Consider the following 18,612-nt stretch of genomic DNA (forward strand, 5'->3'; position numbering starts at 1 on the left):
AACCTCCAAAGGAAGGCAAAGCGCTCTGTAGAGAGGCTTTTCGTGAGCAAATCTGTAGGATTCTGGTCAGTTGAGATCTTGACAAGATCAACAGACTTGTCCTCAACGACCCCACGTATGAAGTGATACCTGACCTCAATGTGTTTCGTCTTCGCATGGAAGACCGGATTCTTGGCTAACTGAATAGCACTCATAGAATCCAAATGCAGTGTAGGGATAGCATCAATACCAAGGTCAGGAACCAAACGACCCAACCAAATGGCCTCCTTTCAAGCCTCAGTGGCTGCAACATACTCGGCCTCTGTAGTAGAAAGGGTCTTGCATTTCTGCACCCTGGACATCCAAGAAACAGCACCTCCAGCATATGTGAATACATAGCCAGAATTGGACTTCCTACTATCTACATGTCCTGCATAATCAGAGTCAGTGTACCCCATGACTCCTGTATCCTGGCTGCCATAGCATATGCACATATCTGCAGTACCCTTCAGGTACCTCATGATACCCTTCATGGAATCCCAATGCTTCTTGCCAAGTGTAGCCATATAGTGTGCCACAACACCAACTGCAAAGGCAATATCTGGACGAGTGGCTATCATGGCATAGATAAGACTACCCACTGCGGATGCATAGGGAATCTTGGCCATCTCGGCCCTCTGCTCATTTGTCTGTAGACAATCAGCCTCTGATACCTTCACATAAGAAGGCAATGGACAGCCAATAGGCTTTACGTCCTGCATGCGGAAGCGCTCAAGGACTTTATGAATGCACTCCCTCTGTGACAAGTAGAGGAGTCCTTGATGCCTGTCGTGTCTAATGCGCATACCAACTATGTGAGCGGCATGTCCCAGATCTTTCATCTCAAAGCTCTTCTTGAGCTGAGCCTTAAGAGCATCTAGCTCATCATGAGCTTTCCCTGCTATCAGCATATCATCCACATAGAGTACCAAAATCAATAAAGAGCCATCACGAGCTTTCTTCGTGTAAAGACACAGATTCATAGCACTCCGACTGTAGCCATGTGACTGCATAAAGGCATCAAACTTATGATACCACTCCCTAGGTACCTGTTTCAAGCCATAAAGACTTTTCTTCAATTTGCACACTAGGTGCTGCCTACTAGGTTCTGTAAAGCCCTTAGGCTGCTCCATATAAATCTCATCATGCAAATCCCCACGTAAGAAAGCTGTCTTGACACCATCTGGTATAAATCCTGAGCAACCAAAGCCAAGACTAAGCGCAGGGTGGTCATCTTAACCACAAGATAAAAGACCTCGTCAAAGTCCACACCATGCTCTTGCTTAAAATCCTTTACTACCAATCTAGCCTTGTATGCCGGCTTGGGGTGTCCAGTGGTACTTTTTAGCTTGTACACCCACTTGCATGTCAAATCCTTCTTGCCCGTAGGCAAGGAAACCAAATCCCAAGTGTCATTCTTATGCAGGGAGTCTATCTCAGATTTCATAGCCCTCTCCCAGGAGTAACTGTCACCCCTACACATAGCCTCATCATAGGTGAAAGGCTCTCCTTCATCTGTAACCAAGACATAATGCATCAAGGGCTGAAATCTATCAAGGTGGACGACTATCTCTAGTAGACCATCTCACGGCAGGCTCTGCTGCCTGCCCAGCTGCCTGTCCAACACCCTGACCATGAGCATCTGTTGTAGCTGTAGGCTGTCCAACTGGCTGTGCAAGAGCTCTGAGCTCCTCCTAAAATATGACCATGCAGATCTCAACAACTCTCTCAGGATGTCTATGCATTTTGTCTTCATGGAGGACTACATCATGACTGCGGATGACTTTCCGCGCCTGTGGATCCCAAAGATGGTAACCCATCTCGAATGCATCCCCATAACCAAGGAAAATGCATTTGACACTCTTGGGATCCAGCTTACTTTTCTTGTCCCTGGGCACATGGCAAAATGCCTCACATCCAAAGACACGGAGGTGCGCATAAGAGGGAGGTTTTCCAGTCCATACCTCCTCTGCAACCTGGAAATCCAAACCACTAGAGGGTGATCTGTTTATGACATGCACAGTTGTACTAACTGCCTCGGCCCAAAAGCTCTGTGGTAGGCTTCCATGGCTAAGCATACTGTGTACACACTCCTGGATGGTTCTATTCATCCGCTCAGCCAAACCATTCTGGGGGGGTGTAGGGGGCGGTCAACTGACGCTTAATACCCCTCTCATCACATAACTACTCACAAGCACGTGAGACATACTCACCCCCATTATCTGTCCTTAGGCATTTTAGCCTATACCCAGACTGGTTCTCAACCAATGCAAGCCATCTCTTAAACACAGCCAAGACATCATATTTCAGCTTAATGGGATAAGCCCAAACTTTCTGTGAAAAATCATCTATGAACGTAACAAAATACTTTGCACCACCCATAGACTGACAAGGCATGGGCCCACAGACATCCGAATGTACCAATGCCAAGGGCTCACTCATGCGTGGCCTACCAGACTTCTTATGCGTAGACTAGTCTGCCTGCCATAAAGACAATGCTCACATGAATCAAAACATGCATAATCAAGGGGCGGTAAGTACTGCAAACCAAAAAGCATTTTCATTCCCTTCAAAGACATATGGCCCAAACAGGTATGCCAAAGAGATACATGTGGGATAGAACCCACAGACAAAACATGATCAAGGGAAGAAGCTGATACAATCAAGGGGTAGAGACTGCCAACCTTGGCACCTCTTGCAATCACAAGTCTGCCACGAGTGATCTTCCATGCAGAGTCTCCAAAACATACATGATATCCTGCGTCATCAAGCTGTCCAGCTGACATGAGACTGCATGTCAAAGCAGGTACATGGTGTACATCCTGCATAACAAAACTGCTGCCAGAAGGAAACTATAGCCTAACATCACCAATGCCCACAATATCAAGAGAGCTGTCGTTACCCAAGCCCACAGAACCCAAAACAGTACGGTCTGAATGAAACCACTCTCGGAAAGGTGTCACATGAAAGGACGCACCTGAGTCCAAGAGCCAACATTGTGCATACATAGAGTGTATCTCTGCCATCTACGAAGCACTAGAAAAAGCTGCTAGGATATAATCATCATCGTCAACATTCTCAGGCTGCATAACATTGATCTCTTCAATTTTAACACTGGACTTTGCAAGTACTATGCTCTACGATCAGACGACTTATCCTGCACTTTGTCTTTCCCCTTGCGCCTTTCATTGCGCAATTCATGGCATTGTGGCCCAATATGGCCCTTTTTTCCACAATGGTCACAAGTAACATCTGCATTCCTGCCACGGGATTTGCTATGTGACTTCCCACGAGACTTGGACCGAGATTTCTGAGAATCCTGTCCATGGCCACTACCACTTCCATGCTTTCCATATCCATCATTCATGCCTCTAACTATCATAGCATGAGACACATGAGAGGCATCCAAATTCTTACGGTTAACTACTTCCTGCAGAAGAGCACTCTCAACATCAGATAATTTCAAGGTAGCAGTAGAGGCACATAATGCAGTGCGGAATACATCCCATGACTCATTAAGAGTACCAAGCAAGAAAAGAGGAGTGACATCCTCTACAAAAGTGATATCCTGCGAAATCAAGTTCTTGAGTATAGAATGGAACTGGCTCAAGTGAGCAGACATGGTCACATTCTCCTTCATGCGTAGATCCATAAGCTGCTTCAGCCAATACATTTGACTCGATGGACTTTTCTTGTCATAGAGATTCTTGATTTTATCCCACAACTGCCGTGCACTCTGTTCTTCCTCAAAGACATTGTAATGAACCTGTTCTGTGAGAGACAATACAATAGTAGACTTGCATAACTCATCAAGCTCAAGCCACTCCTCATCTAGCATAGTTGCAGGCGAATGCCCGCTCAACCTCAAAGGTTTGATCTACGATTTTTGCACCAACACCTGCCAAATCTGGCTCTTCCAATAAGAGTAATTCGTACCATCAAGCTTAGTGATGTTGAAAATAGCATGATCAATGGATGAACTCACCATAATGCAGGCTGGAAGACTGTAGACAGTTCAAAATTGCTTGCTGTTTACTGCAGAAAATGACCAAAAAATCACCAAAATCGAGGGAGAATGGCGAGAAAAGTGGAACCAAAGCTGCTGCCCACCAAGTACTAGTGAAAGTACATCATTTCAAAATGTTTCAGCATGAAAAATCCATGTCAGTCCATACATATATGCTTGATGTAATAAATTACAGATTTCGGTAAAAGAGAGCTAACAGTGCCAAAATCGGATCCCAAGGCAATCAGATACTGCCAAGATCAAAGCCCACATCATGCGGGCATAACATAAGCATATGACGGTCGATAAGCATGAATCCAACACCCAAACATGCCATACAAACATCTGCTAGTGAGTAGGCACACCCCCCAGTCAACAGGGCAAAGTGTTCCTGCCACTACCAAAACTTGACACAAGTAGGTGTCAACTCACAAAGATACGGATCCAAATCTGAGACTCAGCTCATAAGCATATAGTGAACCAAGACAGATAATGTATCATCCCAAATTGTAAGAAATCCCAAAGTCTCAAGTGTCTGTAACTGCTCAATAGCATGTAACTGCTCAATACATAAAGGCACCGCCTGCTCAATGTCTAATAAGCATTCAAGAATGCTCCCACTAGCACAAAAGCCATATATACGAGCTTAAGAGCTCAAACCAAGGCAAGACACTGTGCCAATGACATAAGTCCAAGACAATACATCAATAGTACATCCCAAACATGTAGGCGGTAGAGTATCCGTATGTAGTATCCATAAGCATGTAAGACATCAAGTACATCTCAAGATACAACTTTGGCAAGCCAATAAATAGCTCAAGTAAGCTTTGGGAATCCAAGGTCAAGCCAAGACCGAGCTCCAGTAGCAATAGGCTCCAAACAATGTAACTAGCATGTAGTAATGGCATAGCCTAAGCATGTCAAGACGACCGGTCAGACATAAGCAACATACATGCCACAAGTACAACCAAGATGAAGCATCCAAATGCTTTGCAAAGCGAGCTCAAGCTCAACCAACGATCCCGAATCAAAACCAAGCTCTATGTCGAGCCCCAAGTGTCAATACATCACCATATATGCCCGAAACATAGCCGGAAAAGCATAGGCATAAGCATACATGAGTAAAATGACTTCAACCCAACTGTGTACAGCAGTGATTTACTATTCAAAACTGAGAATTTCAGCACTAAAATCAGCTCCAAATGGTTGCCAAACAATAGACATACATTCCCCTAACATCCAGGTATCAAACGGGACCAACCGGGCATCAAATGACAATGCCAAACAAGCTGTAGCATCAAATGTCAGTGTAACACTGTCATAAACTACCTATGGTTTGTTATGACAGTCCCAAAACACTGTTAAATCAGTCCAAATGCTATGCCAACACATCAACCATCAAAACCAAGCATCAAAGCATGTTCATATGCCCGAAATGGAGCCTTTTCAAGTGCCAATGGAGGGGGAGAGCTGTTGTTGTGACTGTCAATGCTGAAGAAACATATGGGAGGGCTACGTGATTTTGCCAACTGTAAATGCTGGTCCTGGGGCTGCAAAAAATGGGGGCCAAGCTTCGGAGGGGTCCGGTTAAAGCCAAGGAAGGCCTCAAACAAGCTCCAGCAAGTCTTGTTCAAAGGCAAGTGAGATATGAAGCAAGGGAGCTTCAATGGTGGCTACCCCAATCTTGTTTACAATTAGTGAGACCTACGAACTGAAGTAAACCCTAAAGAAAATAATAAAATACATCTGATGTAATGCCCTAAAGGTGCCCAAAGGGGCCGGGAAGGTGCTCAGGAAGCCAGGGAGTGACGGGAGCTCGAAGGAGTCGCATATGGCTGCCGGGAAGGAGACCCAATGCGAGTGGGGAGTTGATGGAAAGCTAAGAATGCCATGAACCAAGCTCAAGAGTCGGGAAGCCGAGCTCTGATACCAGTTGAAAGGGAGCGATGGATAGAAGGTTGGACTCGAGAGCTATGGTGGGAGAGTAAGAGCAAGAAAGGGAGAGACTAGAAATGGGAACTCCAACAGTCACAATGTGTGATCGGACCTTTCTTTATTCAAACTATCACTAAAAGAATAAAGAATAAAGTGACGATGATGGGCGCCCGCCACCTGCAGTGTGCAGTGGCGGTGACTGTCAGTGTAGTAATACACGGGCGGCTAGGCGGAGGTGCCTTTACCCCCAACATTTCATGTACTTTCCCCTTGCCTTTCTCATCATGTCCATTTTATGGCACTATAGCCTAATGTGACCCTATTGTCTAAGTAATTATATATCAAAGAGGACTTACAACTGCCAAACTTTCTACCAGACTGTCCAAACACTAAGACTTGCCTCTATTGGGTTGTGAGTCTCTACCACAGTTATTATTACCATTTCCATCATTTTCTCCTCTAACAATTAGTGCATGGGAAGTGCAAGCTATGTCAATATTCCTTCTAATTATTTCTTTTATAAGTAAAGCACTCTCTATATCACTGCATTTAAAACCACCCTTAGGAGTATTAGCACTAAACAATATTCAACATTGTTGTCCATAAATTGTAGTAAATAAATACAAAACAATCACTACAAGGGAAGGGGGGAATAGCGATGCCGATTTTCGATGAAAATTAGTGGCGTCGCTATTTCCACTCTCTCTTTCACAAACTCTTTCGCAAAATGCCGCACTCAGGATTTGGCCGCGGTTTCACAAAATAGCGACAGTACTCAGACAAAAAAACCGTGGCTGAAACCCGAGTGTGGCATTTTGCGAAAGAGAGAGCACAAATAGCAAAGAGCGAAAGAGGGTGGGAGAGGGAGAGAAAGAGAGAAAGAGAACAAGGGAGAGCTTCTCCCCACTGCCATCACCGCTGCCGCTGTGCCGCCATTCGCAAAGAAGAGAAGGAAGTGTACGAAGGGCGAAGAGGAGCCATTGCGAAGATGAGATAAAGAATCCATCTTCGAGCCTTTGCAGTGAGTACATTGCTCCCTCTTGCTTTGTTCTTGTTCTTTCCCATTTTCTTTTGTTATTTTTTGTTGAGAATGAGGTACATTGAGGAAGAAAGAGAGGAAATGAGAGAGGGAGAAGAAGAAAGGAAAAGGAAGAAAGAACGAGAGAGAGAGAGAGAGGGAACAAATATGAAACATAATAAAGAAAGAGAGAAAGAGGGAGAGAGGGAGGGAGGGAGGGAGAGAGAAGAATGAACGAGAAAATATAATGGGTAGAGAAAAACAAAGAGAGACAGTAGTCATGCAAGATGACATTTCATGGTTAAAAGCTTGGTGAAAGAAACTCCCTACACCTTGACACGTCACAAGGGCCATTGCACTTGAGAAGGAGTAACCAAGTCTTCACTAATCGGAAGCTCAACTCAACTCACTTGTTTGGACACCTTTAGGAGTGCTTTCAAAGTGTTAGGTAGAGGCAAAAGAGATTATGCCAACACTTTTGATACACTCACTTCCAAAGTAAGTGCTAAAGGCCCCCTTCATACCTCGAGAAGTGAACTTGAGTAGTCAACCTAAAACTATTCTTAAGCTCACTTGGAACCATTTGTGGTGAGAACAACTTGAGTGGACGTAGCACTAATAGTGATAGACCAGCCCTTGGACCTCATGCAGCTAGGTCATCAAAAGTGACTACATGTAAGAGATGACAACCCTAAGAAGACTAGGATCTCACCTTAATTAGCCTACAAAATCACTCACAAGTGGTTGGATCATCAAAAAAGGGAGTTCACACATTGTGTAGTGTTATAAAAATTGTGATTGAATGCTTGTTTGCATATGTCATAATTAAATTGGAAGTTTGAGCACTATCATCATGAAGATACTTGCATTTATTTTGAATCACATTGATTGTGGAAAACAAAAGCCTAGTTGTGCATGATGCACCTACATACACTTGCAAGTTAGTAAATTTGAAAATTTCTAACAAAGTAACACAAGATACATAAAGAAATAAATAAATAAATAAAAGAAATCACAAAATACACAAATAAATTTGAAAAATAGAGAGACCAAATATTGACTGACTTTAGAAATCCCTACAATCATAGCTTAGACAAAGAAAAGAAATTTGAAAATACAAAGAAATCACAAAATACATAAAGAATTTTGAAAAATAGAGAGACCAAATATTGACTGACTTTAGAAACCCCTACAATCATAGCTTAGACAAAGAAAAGAGACTATGAAAAATGGACCTTATCATCAAAAATATTATCAAACCTTACACACCATGCAACAGAGACCACATCACTACATGAGCCTTACTAGCCAACAATGACAAATTAGGCAACAAAGCCTTTTAGCACCTAGCATACGACACATCAAACATATGACAAATCTGGAGAGCAAGAGGTGTCTTCCTCAAAAGCCACCACTTCCTTGCCTAAACTTAGACAAATTGTTTGTCGTAACGTAGAAAAAATGGAAAACGATGAAGGTCATGATGTTCAAGATTGTGATGCATATCTTAATCAATGTGTCCCGTGTCCTTGCTCTCAATTCAGGTTGACAATCAAACAAAAGTGTCGCCTATCTATAGAACACATACGATGCTTTGGCAAGTTTCAATCGGAGATCATTGATCAAGCAATCTCACACTTTGAGCAAAGTGTAAGAAAAGTGTGTATCAATCATGCATTATATTTGCAAACTAATTGGATATCATATACAACAACAGTGGATGTGACTGCAAAATTTATATAGGAAGGTAATGTCTCATCCCAAGGAGGAGTGCACCTATTGCGAATAGTTAGGCATGTGATGGATGGAGTGCCCGAGCCAATCCACCACTTGGAAGGCACTACCCAGTCTATACCATCAATACTAGATGAGACAGACAGCCTTTCATACTTTCCTACAATCTTGAAGCCTGAGATGGAGGCAATGATCGATACAATGATGCCCATGGATACCGAGATATCTAATCCACTTAGAGAGGAAGCATCCATATCATTATATGATGGGTGCCGAGTATCTTGCTTGAAGACGCTACTTGCACTCCTAAGTGTGCAAGCAAAATACGGGTGGAGCGATGTGAGTATGACCGAGTTGTTCATGTACCTTCTACGTATGCTTCGTTGATTTCTTTTCGACACCATTATTTTAAAAAATTGTGCCTTTTCAAGGTGTTTTATGATTTCTTTTCAGGTTGCTAAAGTATCATATATTACCACTTGGAAATACCATGTCTGAGTCTCGTGATGATGCACGACATGTTTTACAAAAGCTTGGCATGGACTACAACAGCATCCATGCATATGTCAATGATCGCATGTTGTTTTGAGGAGAGTACGAGACTATGGAGACATGTCCAAAGTGTGGTGCTCACAGGTATCGACAAGACTTGCAAGGGCAAACCATCCCTCAAAAAGTTCTTAGACACTTTCCACTTATCCCCCATATACAACACATATTTTGTACGTCGGGCTTGGGTGAGCTTGACAACGTGACATGCGCAGAATAGATCCACAAATGGAGTCCAACAAATATCAATGGATTCATGTACATGGAGCCATATTGACTCTACCTTTCCAGGCTTTGCACGAGAACCAAGGAATCTTCGGCTCGGTCTTGCTATGGATGGCATGAACCCATTTGGTCTTCACTCAACATCTTACAGTGTGTGGCATGTAGTGCTTGTTAACTACAACATCCCGCCATGGCTTTCTATGAAGAAAGGACACCTCATTCTTAGCTTGCTCATTCCTGGCTGCTACAAAGTCAAGAATATTGATGTCTATCTCCATCCATTAGTCAATGAGCTTAAGATTTTGTGGGAGGAGAGGGTCAGCGTGGAAGATATGAGCAAGCGTGATGGTCTACGGTCCGCTAATATACGAGCTATTCTCATGTGGACTATGCATGGCTTTCCAAGATTTGAGGAGTGCTCATGTAAGTAGGCTTTCATTCTCATTGGTCATATCTATCATAGCTCATTCAAGTTTGTGTTCACTAAATAGAGGTGTTGGGATAGGTCTGGTTACCTCAGGTTATCATGCATGTCCAATGTGTGGGCCGCAGTTTAGACTCCCAAAGGCCACGAACCATGAAGAAGATGGTATATCAAGGACACATACGTTTCTTGCCGAAGGGTCATGAACTAAGGGATGGTCTTCTTAGAAGACCTCTAGCATGAATGAATGCCCAAAGCTGGTACGAGCTGAAAATGGTCCACACAGAGTCAAATCCAAATAGAATGAGACGATTCTTAGTTTTCTATGAGTTATCGTATTGGACCCACTCACAGATCAGACACTTGCTAGATTCCATGCATATTTTCAAGAATGTGAGTAGCTTACTATGGGACCACATCACAGGAAAGAGAGACACTGTAGGGGCACGAATGGATTTAAAGGAGGTAGGCAAGATGGAGGGACTTTGGCCGCATTCAATTACCGATGGTCGCTTGCAACTGCCTCGCCCTCTCTGGGTTTTGTCCACTAAAGAAGAGTGCTTTATGAAGCATATTATCAGGTCTATCCGCACTCCGATGGGTATGATGCATTCTCTAAGATTCGTGTTTTCTAAAGGCGACCAATTATCAGGGCTAAAATCCCATGATTGGCATAAGATATGTTAGGTTTGTACTATGAATGGATTATAAGTGGCCTGTATATTTTGCTATTTGAAGTGTAGTCATTGTTCGTAATGCTTCTTCATTTGTGGCCGTTTGTATTACTGATCACAATCGCAGGATGCCTCACTCCAGAAATACGTGGGGCGATTTACATGTTGTCAAATGTAGTGTAATGGATCTTACAGAAGGAGATCAAGACATCCTCTATTGAATTCGCAAGGTGAGGAGCAGTTGAGATGGTCTGTCTCTTTGAGAAGTACCCGCCCAGTAGTATGCTCACAATACAAACCCACCTCCTAGTGCATCTTGTCGGGGAAGTAGAGATTGTGGAACCTATCCATATGTGATGAATGTTCTTCTTGAAGTGCTTTATGAAAACCCTGAAAGGCTTTGTGCGACAACGAGCTTGGCCAGAAGGTAGTATGACTGAAGGAGGCTGGTTGGTGTCCGAGGCATTAGTGCATATCTCACATTGGCTACCAACGGTGGATTCAGACAATAGTATGTTATGGTCGCTGAAGAATGATTATAGACTGACCGGAGATGTGGTGGTTGGAAACGGGGTAGAAAAAATGATGAACACTGCAATGAAGGAGAAAGTGAATCGTTTTTTTATGTTGCACCATGCCTCCATGGAGACATGGCTCGCTAGGTACGAGCAAGTCAAGAAAGATCAGGAAGAAGCGCGATCCAAATTTCAACGTAGTACGTGCCACCAACCAATTCGATATCCCAAGGGCATGGAGAAGATGCCGCGGTTTATGTCTATGCGATGGTTGCATGGAGCTTTGATCGCAATCAGAGAGGTGGAGGTCTCTAATGAGGAGTGGGAATTCTCGAGGGGATGCAGTCCAAAGGTGACCACATATTTTATAAGCTATCATATCTAGATTTTATATGTGAGAACTAATCAACCGTTTCAATGTACAATACAAAATATATAGTGCGGCATGGTCGCATGGACGACATTTTCACGTGGAGCGTATCGACAAAATGTGCTCCACAACGGATTGTGGTGTCATGGCAAAGTTCAAGCAAGAGAGCCGTCAGCGAGCCATGGATCCAAACACCATTGTAGAAGAGATGGAGTATTTTGGGAACTTGCAAAGTATTATCACGGTGGATTACCGTAACTTCTTCACGGTCCTATTCGATGTGCAGTGGTTCAAAGTGGTACTAGAAGGAGCTAGGGCAACTGTTCGACGAGGTCCATCTAGATTTCTCGAAATAGATTCTGAAAAAAGATGGAGGGATTTGCACGACACATTTGTATTACTAACCCATTGTGAACAGGTGCATGTACTCATGTTTTTTAAACTTTTATTATGACATGGTATATGTCACAAATGTTAAATCTCTCCTGTATGTGATTTTGAACATGTAATTTTCTATCCAAACCCTTGACAACCTCGATGGTGGTATGTTGTACCTTTAACTCCCCGAAGTGCGAGAGTATATGATGAAAGAAATATTCCCACTGTAGATGAGGACAATATGCACATAGAGATGTCAATATTGCAAGGGGTAGAGGCTGCCCAAAGCTTGGAGCATATAGAGGAGGCAAAATCAAGTAACAATGATGGAAAGACAAGAGGCCAAGAATTCTTTGAGAACGAGGTGGACTCATCCTTTTGTGGTGACCTTTAATGCAGCAAATGCATCAGATTTTATATTATATTTCAGCGCTCAAACTTCCCTCCTCCCCTATCATTTAAGGTTTTGCCTCGTTGCATAGGTAAAGGGGTGATTTCATGTGTATTTCACACGAAATAAGCAATAAATACTCACAAAAACATATAAATGGGAATAACCTGAGGCAAACCCTCATGCTTTATCCTCATTATACACTCACAGACACATCCATAATTTTCCTTATCTGTTCCCTATTTTTTTCCCTTTAAAAAAAATATTTTCTTTAAAGGGGAAAAAATATTTTTTCTTATATATTTTCTTAGCATTATTTTAGAACTGTGGCTCTTGAGTCTTTAAACATCAAACATGTAGATTTAATTGGTATTTTGTTTCATGCTTTTTCGATTTTAAGCCCAAAAACTCCATTTTTCCTCTAAAAATCGTGCTTTTTGGGTTTTTCCATTTATTTTCCACACTTTAAGTGTATGTTTTTTGAATTTTTTATTATACAAATAGAAAACTAGCAATAAACAACATGCCCATCAATTTTCAGCCCATAAGAACATTGTTAACCCCATCAAATGTGAAAAAAGAGCCATTTTCTTTGTAAAAATGCCATTACCATGTACTTTTTATTATTTTGAGTTTTGAAACTTGTTGCGGGTCTGCAAACTAGGGCCCGTTTGATGCTCAGCCTATCTCCACACTGCCATCTTCAGCCCACCTTCGGTTTGGAAGCGATTCGGTACTGCGCCGTCGGATGAGCATTCACCAATCGAGCTTCATTCTTCTTCACACGGAGGAACATGCAAGAACTGCCCCTTGCAGGAGAGAGATGGAGGAGAGAGAAATATTGAAATCTGATCTCCACAACCGACCAACCATTTGATGCATGATCTGGAGCAATGGGTAGCGAAGATCAAGTGTATCTCAGGCATCCAGTCGGTTGGGGGGGTTGCTTACAGCCCCCATAGCCTCCCTCAATGATTAGGGAGATGGCGCCTTCTTCCTGATCGTCCGAAAAAAATGACTCCTCCCCTCAAAATATTTTTTTTTTTGTGGGGCTCCCTAAAGGGAGCCCCCAAAAGGCATGCCTTTTGGACTTATTAAGTCCCATTTCCACTTGCCTTTGGTTCTTGGCCTCCCGGACATCCTATCTCCCATGTCCGGTACCCAATTCGCAGTCCAAAAAATCTTGGGCGTCTGTCTTGAAATCCTCCACTCCTGGGCATCTCCCAGGGTCCTAATCTGATATGCTAAAAATTTATGGAAATTCACTAACTGTCGTCCAGTGGGTCTTTTAAGCATTTTCGGGCATTGCCGCTTAAAATCGTACTAATTGCCACCGCCGCCTTCGACGACGAAGTCTATTTTTCCCCTGAAATTTGGAATTTTTGTCTATTTTTAAGCACTTCTCGACATCAAAAATCATCTTTCATTGGCAACCACGGGATAGGGCGACTCATCCCGTCGAATCCCACAAACAAATCTACACATAAACACAACCACAAAGAGCATCAAGCTGATACAAAATAGATACACAACACAGCTCTCACCCTACCCCCTTGTCAAAACCAAGGCATGAAATCCATGAGGAGTAGGCCTAGCATAATCTGACAGAAAGTGGAAAGCTAGTCACTAACCAACTGCTCTAACACAACCAAGCTAACAATAACCATCAAAGAGGTCATCCTAAGTGGTGGTATGAACTACCTACCTAACTAAGGACAACTCAACTAGGAGCTCCTACTAGGTGAGGACTCCTATAGCCTGATCAACAAATATTATCTTTTAGCACATTGGGTCTTTAGCCTCTTATTTACCATACTCGAGCGTGTAAAAAGGAGGGACCTGAGCGTAGTGACCCAAGGAGAGCAAGGCATCGGCCTTAGGTCTTGTCTTGGTACCCAAGAACCTACCAAGCCCGCGCAGGGTGACACTTAATCCTTTTCTAACGCTCACTTTTATTTTCGCTCCAACCTTCTTTAATTCTTATTTTTTCAGCTAGAAGCCACCCCTAGAAAGACAAGGCATCGGCCCTAGGTCTTGTCTCATCCCCAGGAACCTACCAGGCCTTCGCAAGGTGATAAACAACAGCTCAAGGATTTTTCTTTCTTTCCATTTTTATTTTTTATAGGGGTTAGAATCCCTTATTACACACCTCCATGTATTCATATATTGTATTTCAGATAGTGAAGGTTTTGTTTCGGTTTGGTGATTTCTAGCAAGCTTCTCTAATGGCCTCACAACTAATAAGAACTCCTAGAATAGCCGCCTAGCAGGTCAACAGAACAGGGTCACTAGAACTCCCATCTAAAACAAGTCTTACAATGCCTGACAATGCCTTGCAGGAGGCAATGACTACTCAGACCTCCACCAGACATACAGAGTCTAATCCTAGGACTTCATGCCTCGAGTGTCGATCCCCAACAAACAAAAGAAAGTAACCCTTACATGCACATATATCATTAATTGTTTAAGGAAAAAGACTTGGAAAGGGGAGAAACCACCTGGAATTGCCACAATAAGCTCCTTCGTAGCAAAGCCAGTGACTTCGTCAACTTGTATGATGCAATCACTACAACAAAACCCCATTAACTGTACCTGCACCAAATAGACATAGGGTCCTCTTGGCCTAAAGTAATAACGCATTTTATTGCAAACTAGCTAGCCCTCTTGGTCTAAGGAAATAGATCATTAAAACCTGAAAACAACTGGCCCTCTTGGCCTAAAGAAATCCAGCAAAACTGCTCATATAGATCCCTCATTGGAAGAAGGCAGATATACAAACACACACTCCACTCCAAGGGGAAAGACAGGGCACTCAGTCTAAACTAAATGCATCAAGTTATGATCCATATCTCCTGCATATTCAGTAAGAGGCGTACGCATAACATGTCTTTGAATCAACTGATTGATCCAAGATAATAGTGGTAGATGGGTCTCGACTACTCTTCTCATTACCCATATCAACCGCGTCACCTGCCATATAATGCGTGGTCTGATAACTGTGGGAGCTTTCACTCAACCGCCAAGACCCACAGACCGCTTATTGCTTCAAGCATTCCAAGCAAGCTCTAATGGCTATCTCTCACCTAGCCGACGCGCCGTTGATCCTACAAGTGTAGTGAGCTTACCTTGATGCTTGATTGAGTATCCTCCTCTCTCTTGCACTCTAGTAGCTCCACGATTCTTGATGCTAGCTCAAGCATCCTCAATCATCCTCCATCTCCAAGCTCCATCCTCCATAGCCGTGCACGCAAGAGAAGAGAAGAGAAGAGAAGAAGAGAAGAGGAGATGGTGAAGAGCTTCACCCTCTTGATCCCTCACTCCCACACACTCACTCCCTCACACTCTCACACTCCCTCTCTCAAGAGCACACACAAGCAAGAAGGAGAGAAGAAGAGAGAAAGAAGAAGACTCTTTTTGCCACACACCAAAAGAATGATCTTCTCATTCACTTTTCAACTTTATATACAAAGCCCTAAATCTATTTTGGGCTGTCATCCCCTTTTCCCTTTTTTACATGGCCGGCCGTAGCCTAGGCCCTTTTTCCCATTTCCCACCATTCTAGTTTATCCTATTCCTAACTAATGCGTACACTTTGCACAGGAGCGAGCCTAGCGCTCTTTTACAAGGATTCGGGAATGCTTCCACATTTAATGGTGCGCCTTTCACTCTTTTGTTGTCTTGGGGCGACACTGAGACTTTCTGAGGGTCGTGCCCGAGCATTTAAATTTTTCAGGGTTTGGTTACCGGTCAAGGAGCCTTTTTCTGCTTTTATCCTGCGCCTTTTTTGCTTTTTTCTTTTTTTTTTCTTTTTTTCGCTCCTCTGTGCTACGGTAAACATGGTAAACATTACCCCCCTCCTAGCCAAGTGCCAGTCCCATGGCACTACGGTGGGAAGTAGTGGCTAGTTAGGTCTGCTGCTAGGCAGAATTGGTAGGTAGATGACGTTGATTCAAAGGCGATCGTGTGAATGAGAGGTCATGGAGTTTAATGACGATGACCAGAAGAGATTTCGACGTGCTGTAGGCTTCATGAAGATGCTCGGCATTTCTCACACAATTGTGGCTTCCATTCTGCGATGGCTGATTGGGGTTCCAGTTGGCTAGTGGAAAATATGTAGTTGGTCGTCCTAGAGCATCAGAAATGCTTGATCAATAAGCAATTTCTTAGGCGGATGGTATTGGAAAGATTTATCCTGGAGAAGCCCCCCCGAACTCTACCGTGACAAAGATATGCTTTGTCTTCGCTTTGAAAATTTGTGTCTTTGATTTGAAGATCTTTGTCTTTGAGTTGAAGGTCTTCAGTGTTGTGTTGAAGATCATAAACCTTGCATTGAAAATCTTCAGGCTTGTGGAATCAATAAGCGATCCGTAGATCTTGAGGCGTTAGGCATGCATCTTTGGACGATGAGGTTCCAAGATCTATGCCAATGGCAGATCTATTACCAAGTACTCCTTTTGCTTGATTTGGTTTAATCATGGTAGACATCAGCAGGCAGATCGTTGGCGACATGAATCATGTTGGTCCGTCCACTCCAATGCAGAAAAACTCCTGAAACAGCAGCAATGGTGTCATGTCCGGCACATGAAAAAAGTTTTGGTCATTAAAGGATGCCGTGGGTGATCTTCTTCAGCTGAGTAGCCGGTTCTGGAAACTCGAACATAACCTGCAAGAAAAGTTGTGCACTCCCTAAGGGGTGTGTCTGCCTCTGCGTGTAGTGCGTGGTGCCCATGGCAGTGGAACTGGGAGATGGGTCTAACCTTGGGCAAGCCCTTGGTAATGTCCCACACTTGAGGACCTAGTTCGTGTGTCGTTGGAGGTGTGGTGCAAGTCTTAGGGTGACATGTCTGAAAGTCCTGCCCTTGATGTGCCCTAAGTGTGAAGTGGGGAGGGGGCTAGGGAGAACCCTAGGTGCAGTGGCTGTGGTGCACAACAAGGCGAAGGGAAGTTGCAAGCAGATCATGTGAAGTCCTCTCTCTCTTATCTTTGCTTAGTAGTAGATTCATACCTTGGCTTTGCTATTCTTTGCTATTGTTGCCTCTTTCCAGTTCACCCTCTTCTTTTTTTTTCTTTTTCTTTTTTTTTGAAGAGGCTATACATAGACGCATGTGGTATAAGGGCATGATGGGAGTTTAATCCTCATCATCCGAATGGCGGGTAGGGGATTGTGGGGGGCGGGGGGCTTTGTTAAGGAATCTGCGACTCAGCAAATAGCCCTTCAGATTGAGGTGAGTTTTGAGAGTGGTGGTGGAAAGGAAGGGGTGGTTGCACTGTGTGAATTTGCTATCACTCATATCCTCAAGCAGTGCAACACAGAAGGATGACAAAAGTGTAGCGCGTATCATGAGGCGAGTCATGGTGCTGCTATCTATGGCGTTGGGGTCGAAGTAAAGGGGTGGGAGGTGGCATTCTTGAGCTGCAAGCTCTTGGTGGATTAGGACCCTAATTAGCCTAAGATAATTACAGGTTGTTATGAAGGTGGGGTCAGGGCAGAATGTGAACTCACTAAGGAATCTATCTATAGAACTGTACAAATTAGGGAGGGTAAATACAAGGGCATCCTTATAGGAGGTGCTATTGGCATTATAGATGATAGGGAAGTCGAACCTGCCGTGGATGGACGGATTAAAATCCATGCCTACCCTTCGAGGATATGGCATGAAAGTGGGGTCGTTTCTCTCAAAAGGGAGGGTGTTACAAAATGCCATCCAAGCGTCAAGGTTGACATCAAAAATGTGTCTCCCCCAGGTGGGTTGGCAATTATAACCTTCCACCAATCTAGGCACCTGGAGGACTTTATCATGCCAAAATTCGATATCCTCGGCTCCCCAAGCAGTTGGGTTGGCCTCTCGCTCCACTAGCCACTTGTCCTTGAGCCTTCCACCCATAGCGATTACATCGTTTACAAGTTCAATGGGCATTACTCTATTTAGTGTAGTGGGAAGCTCAAAGCTCAAGTCGAAAGGGTCACGGGCACATTCCTGTTGTTCCCAGATAATGAACTCTGCATGGAATTCAGCGGGGAGATCCTCAGGGCGCAGTGGGAGAGGGGCAGGTTGTCTTGGAACAGGTCTAACGTTCAGCTTCTTCCGTGCCTTCTCTACCATTTCTCTCCTGCGCTTAGCCAGGGCTGCTTTCCTCTCAGTAGATGTGTCAGTGGGTTGCACTTCATCTTGTCGTGGAGGAGGGGGTGGTGGGACATAGTCCTCCTCCTAAGGTCCCAAATTAAACTTTGGTTCACCCCCTTTTGCTTGCACGTCTTCTTGCGCCTTCTCTTCTGTAAAGCCAAGTTCATCGATTTCTTACTCCGTCAGGCCTACCCGTGCAAGGTACTTTCTTTGCTCCTCCAGGCTCTGTGGCGGGTCTCCTAGTTGCAGT

Source organism: Lygodium microphyllum, chromosome 27 (assembly GCF_053477565.2).
Source record: "Lygodium microphyllum isolate KBCC chromosome 27, Lygodium_microphyllum_v1.1.10, whole genome shotgun sequence".
Classification (NCBI taxonomy): Eukaryota; Viridiplantae; Streptophyta; class Polypodiopsida; order Schizaeales; family Lygodiaceae; genus Lygodium; species Lygodium microphyllum.